Source organism: Carica papaya, chromosome 9 (genome assembly GCF_054855325.1).
Source record: "Carica papaya isolate Zhongbai chromosome 9, ASM5485532v1, whole genome shotgun sequence".
Lineage (NCBI taxonomy): Eukaryota > Viridiplantae > Streptophyta > Magnoliopsida > Brassicales > Caricaceae > Carica > Carica papaya.
In genome coordinates this window covers 23,547,404-23,554,192 of record NC_142317.1, presented here as the reverse complement: position 1 = coordinate 23,554,192, position 6,789 = coordinate 23,547,404, and positions in this window count along the sequence as shown.

The following is a 6,789-nucleotide window of genomic DNA, read 5'->3' as shown; positions in this document are numbered from 1 at the left end:
CCCTACTTATACCCCTTGGGGTGCAACTGTCTTGTTTACCAAGAAGAAGGATGGATACCTCCGCATTTGTATTGACTGCTGCAAACTTAATCAGGTTACCATAAAGAGTAAGTACCCTTTTCCTCGCATGGATGATTTGTTCGACTAGTTGCAGGGTGCTTATGTGTTTTTTGAAAACTGATCTTTAATCTGGCTACCATTTGTTGCGAGTGAAGGAAGAGGACATTCCTAAGAAGGCCTTTTGTTATAGGTATAGAAAGGAACTTTTTGATTGAGATTTGATGTTGTTTTTATGGCATTTTTATAATCATCACTTATTTTTTTATAGAATTACTTGGCTGTGAATTTGTAGAATTTGGAAGGGAATTTGTAGAATTTGGATGGAATGGTTAGATATGTTTTCTAATGCTTCTTATAAAAAAGAAAAGAAAATCCTATGATTCGTTAAAGGCAAATTACCTTCGTAGAGAGAATGTATCTGTATGGTCAGACCTTTAAAATTTATACTGACCATAAAAGTTTGAAGTATATATTTTCGTAGAGAGAATTAACCATGAGACAAAGACGTTGGATGGACCTCTTGAAGGATTGTGACTGCAAGATCATCTACCACCCTAGTAAAAGTAATGTGGTTGCGATGCATTGAGCTGAAAGGGGTCTACTTTATTGGTCTAAACAATGGTCTCTAGTTTGAAGTTAGTTGATGCAATGCAGGCACTCCGCTTTAACCTACTTTATTACTAGGGTGGTAGATGATCTTGCAGTCACAATCGTTCAAGAGGTCCATCCAACGTCTTTGTCTCATGGTTAATTCTCTCTACGAAAATATATACTTCAAACTTTTATGGTCAGTATAAATTTTAAAGGTCTGACCATACAGATACATTCTCTCTACGAAGGTAATTTGCCTTTAACGAATCATAGGATTTTCTTTTCTTTTTTATAAGAAGCATTAGAAAACATATCTAACCATTCCATCCAAATTCTACAAATTCCCTTCCAAATTCTACAAATTCACAGCCAAGTAATTCTATAAAAAAATAAGTGATGATTATAAAAATGCCATAAAAACAACATCAAATCTCAATCATATTTAAGGGTTTATGGTACAAATTAAGTGCAAAGGTTTTTAGGGTGTTACATTTCCCCCACCTTTAGAAAATTTGGTCATTCCCCCAAATTTGTCATGAATAAGTTAGAAAACTTCTCTCGCATTTTACTCTTTAGTTCCTATGTTGTCTCTTCTGGTGTGTGATGTTGCCACAGCACCTTCACCATCGGGATTTTTTCTTGCATAAAACTTTATCAATACAGTCAAGGATTTCCATGTGGAGCTCCTCACAAGTCATGTCTGCTTGGACCTGTATTTCTTTTGAGGAATGATGTGAGAATGGTCAGGGTGGTACCATTTGAGGTTGGGGACATGGAAAACATCATGCAGACCCACAATCTATAAGGGTAGAACAAGGTGATACGCCATGAGTCTAACACGTTCCACCATCTGAAAATGTCTCACATAATAGGGGCTCAACTTACCCTTTTTACTGAACCGTATTTTCTCATTTATGGGAAGATCTTAAGGAAAATTTGATCACCAATAGTAAACTCTAGGGATCTTCTACGATTATCGGTGTAGCTATTCTGGTGACTTTGAGTGGTGGTTAGGTTCCCTCGAATAATGGCGACTTTCTCAATAGTCTCTTAAATGTAATTTGATCCCAAGTGATGTTTGTTCCTGATCACGTTCCAGTAAGTGGGAGAACGACAAGGCCTACCATATAGGGCTTTATACAGAGCTATGCTGATGCTGGAAATATAACTTTTATTATAAGCAAATTCACATGAAGGGTGGTACTCATACCAATTTTCTCCAAAGTCAAGGACACAAGCGTGCAACATATCTTCGAGCGTATGAATGGTACGCTCAAACTGACCATCAGTTTGAGGATGATAGGTAGTACTGAAGTATAATCCTAAACCAAGTGCTTCTTTAAAACTATCCCAGAAGTGGAAGGTTAATAGGGGATCTATGTCTGACATAATGGATGAGGGAACACTATGGAGTCGAACAATCACATCGATATACTGGTGGGCTAACTTGCTGGTAGAATCTATTATTCTTATTGGTAGAAAATGGGTGGTTTTGGTCAACCTGTCAACAATAACCCATAGTGCGTTGTGACCAAAAGATGTTCTGGGTAAACCGGTGACAAAGTCCATGATCACATACTCCCACTTGCATTCCAAAATAGGGAGGCCTTACAACAAATTATCGGGTCTCTAGTGTTCAACCTTAATTTGTTAGTAAGTAAGGCATCGAGAGATATAGTCAACAATGTCTTTCTTCATTCCAGGCCACCAATATTGATATCTCAGGTCCTGGTACATCTTAGTACTTCTGGGTGGATGGATAATTTGGAGGCATGGCCAGCCTTAAGAACATTTGTCCTGCCAGTGGCAGGGACCTAAATATGATTCTAGAATCGAAAAAATCCTTAATTTGTGAGGCTAAAATTAGAAAATTTGTCAGAACTAAACTTACTCAGATTTTTGGTTATCTCTAAGTCAATGAATTGACATTCCTAGATGATGTGAGCATGGACATGGACCAAAAAGAGAAGGCTCAATCCAAAGAAAGATGAGGAAATAGGCCAAAAAATAGATCTTATGGCCAACCCTAAATTTTCTTATGTCTCCTTTTTAATTTGACCACAATCTCTTTTAATTAAAGGGGAAGACTAAATTTATCTTAGTTAGAAAATTAACTTTTAATTTTTAATTTATTTCCATATGTCTCCCCTTTTAATTTGGCCATAATCTCTTTTAATTAAAAGAGAAGATTAAATATATCTTACTTTGAAAATTAGTCTTTAATTTTTAATTTTTAATTTATTTCCTATGTAATTGCAAATTAAATTACGAGATTTTAGTTTTCTTTTTGTTTACTTAGCTTAGCTTATAAATAGGCCACTAAGTCTTCATTGTAAGACATTCATAAATTATTTCAATAATATTAAGAGTATTTCTTTTTAAGAGAGGTTCTTCTACCATCTTGTTGAGTAAGGAGTGGATCTACTTATCAAGGTACGACCTTGTGGCATTTTTCCATTCTATTTCTTTCATTTCCAGTTACCTTAGTTTCTACCATTCTTGATAGTAGGGTAAGTAGGAAGGATTTTTATAGGATCAATTCCTTTGATGCCTTTAAAGAAATTGTGTGAGTTCTTGATCACGTTGGTTAATCTTGGGTTTCGTATCACCAAATCTTCATGAAAACATCAGGCAAATATCAAATCTAGGCGAGGTAGGCGCCATTGCCATAATGGTTAAAGCGGAGTGCCTGCATTGCATCAACTAACTTCAAACTAGAGACCATTGTTTAGACCAATAAAGTAGACCCCTTTCAGCTCAATGCATCGCAACCACATTACTTTTACTAGGGTGGTAGATGATCTTGCAGTCACAATCCTTCAAGAGGTCCATCCAACGTCTTTGTCTCATGGTTAATTCTCTCTACGAAAATATATACTTCAAACTTTTATGGTCAGTATAAATTTTAAAGGTCTGACCATACAGATACATTCTCTCTACGAAGGTAATTTGCCTTTAACGAATCATAGGATTTTCTTTTCTTTTTTATAAGAAGCATTAGAAAACATATCTAACCATTCCATCCAAATTCTACAAATTCCCTTCCAAATTCTACAAATTCACAGCCAAGTAATTCTATAAAAAAATAAGTGATGATTATAAAAATGCCATAAAAACAACATCAAATCTCAATCATCGTTTTCATTAATAATATCCTGGCAGTATGCCATCACCCACCTTGGGTGGCGTGCCGTAGTAAGTGGAGGAGGTCTTTTTCCTCTATTTTTCCTGCAAAACATCTTTTTACGCTTTCTCTTCACTTGATTTTGCCACTTGGCACAAATCCAATGACTCCCATTTTCTCCTCACTTCCATTCTTCCAACTTTCAAGATTTAGAGAGAGAGAGTGATCTAGAGAGAGAAGGAGAGAAGGAGAAGAAGAACGGTGTAGAAGAAATTATCAAGGTTTCGGTAAGAAATTTAATATTTCTTTAAATGTCTTAAGGGGTATGTTTAGAAAAAAAAAAGATTAAATTGATAATTCTGTGATTTTTTCTGTTTTGAAAGCTTTGTGTCAGTAGGCTTAATAAGTTAAATTGTTCTTGATTCGAAGCATGCTATGTTAGTTATAGACACTTAATGATTTACATATAATTAAAATAATATGAAACCGGTAAGGTTATCTAGAAAATAAAAGAACAAAAAAAAAAGAAAAAAAAAGTGGAATGAAGCCTCAATGGTTCGAAGTATGTATCTATATTGACGTGCATAGCGCATCAAGTGTCTCATTAAGCTTCTTATCTCTAAGGGGTATCTGTTCTCCTATCCTCATCTGGGATATTTGTTTCCCCCTCCTCCATCTAATATGGAAAGACATAAGAGGACCGCTCCCTCTAGATGATGGCATACCCTCTAACAAGAGTTGTGATGTGAATATCTGTTAAGGGTTATGCATGAATAGATTAGTTTGTCATCTCTAAGGAAGGCAAACGCCTTTAACCAAAACTCACATTTCTTAAACTTGGAATACAACTTCTTTTTCCTAAGTATCTCAAACACTATTGTTAGATGCTTCACATGTTTAGCCTCACTCCATGAATAGATTAGTTTGTCATTAATGAAGACGATGATAAACTTATCCAAGAATGGCTGGAAGACTCTGTTCATCAAATCCATAAATGTTGTGGGAGCATTTGTTAGACCAAAAGGCATGAGTAAGAATTCATAATGGCCATACTTGTTCTTGAAGGTAGTCTTGGGAATATCCTATTTCTTAATCTTTAATTGATGAAATTTAGAACGTAGATCAATCTTTGAGAATACTTGAACTCCTTGAAGTTGGTTAAACAAATCATCTATACGAGGCAACGGATACTTATTATGTATGGTAACTTGGTTCATTGTCTATAGTCAATATAGAGCCATATGGTTCTATCCTTATTCTTTATAAATAGTACTAGGGCTCCCCATGGTGATATACTTGGTCTGATGAAACGCTTATCCAATAATTCTTACAATTGTTTCTTGAGTCATCTAGTTCGACTTTTGCCATTTGATGTGGAGCCTTAAAGATAGGGCTTGTACCATGAATTAAGTTAATAAAGAACTCGATCTCCCAATCTAAGGATAGACTTGTAAGATCTTCTAGGAAAATATTGAAAAATTCTTTCACTACGAGTATCTGTTGTAGATTGACTTCTTTACTTTTATTCTCCACTACATAAGCCAAATACCTTGCACATCTCTTCTCAAGTAATAATTGAGCCTGAATGCAAGATATGAGACATGGATGCAGGGGCTCCCTAATCCCTTTGAATTTGAAGGCCTTGTCATTGGGAACATTAAAAGTTACCATTTTTTCATAATAATCTATCTTAGCGATTATGCCGCTAATGAATTCATTCCTAATATGACATCAAAATCATGCATATATGAGAGTATGAGATCTACTAGTAACTCTTTGTTAGCAATCTCCACAATACATGCTGGTAGACTGCATAATGGTTAAGTCCTTATTAGCTGGGGTAGAGACTACTAATACATATTATAAGAGTGACTTTTCAATGTTCAGATGCTGAGTGAACTCAAATGATACAAAAGAGTGTGTAGGTCCTGGGACTATTAAAACTTTAACCAAGGTTCTAGACATAGTGAGCATACCTTGGATCACATACTATGAGGTTTTAGCATCTCTCTTTATAATAATATATACTCTTCCTTGAGTTTTTGGCTTGGTCTGCTCTTTGTTGATAGGACACTCTTTGATATGATCTTGAGTACTACCACATTTAAAGCATCCATTTATCAGGTTGTAGTAGGGTTTGCTACCACGGTTCTTTTCACAATGGGAGCATATCTGTTCTGGCTCTTGTGTTGGAACTATGAGAGCTGTCTTCTTCCTCTTATCAGGTTATTGTGGCTCCTGGGCCTTCCTCTTATTATTTGGTATGATGCTTGAACCCGTTAGATCTATTGTGGGACTAGGCTTGTAGCATTTTTCTACAATATAGATTTTAGTGCTTCTAGGTAGAAATTAGTCTTTAGAACTAAGATTTTATCTCAGATCTTCTTACGCATTCCTTTTTAAAACTTCCTGGCTCTTAGGCTTCCATCTGCTACTAAGTTGGGCGTGAACCGAGCTAGTTTTATGAACTTTTCTGCATATTCCACCACTCTTATGCTACCTTACTTTAACTTTAGGAACTCTATTTGCTTCTATTCTCAAATAAAGTCAGGAAAATACTTCTCGTAGAATGTCATTCAAAATGCTTCCCAACGGATCAGTGTCCTCAGTGATCCCTACTTCAAGTGCCACCAGTGTTCTATAGCTCCCTTGAACATAAGTGTGGCTAATTGTACCTTTTGCTCTAAAGTGGGGCTGAGAACCTCGAACATCTTCTCAAACTCCATGATCCAATACTCGGCTAATATCAGCTCAATTGCTCCAGCAAATGGTGGTGGGTTCATCTTTTTAAATCTTTCAATGAGTTTTTCATTATTTTCCTCCATCAGCTAGGTGTTACTGGTACTAGCAAAACTGTCCTACCCAGCAGCCATGGTATTCACCCTAAAGATTTGGTGACATTATCTATATTGAGAGAGTTTTGAAATCCATCCCATATCACATGATCCCCCCCTTCTTCAAAAATATTCGTTCTCGAATCTTGACCTTCATCAAAAGGAAAATGGTTAGTGATA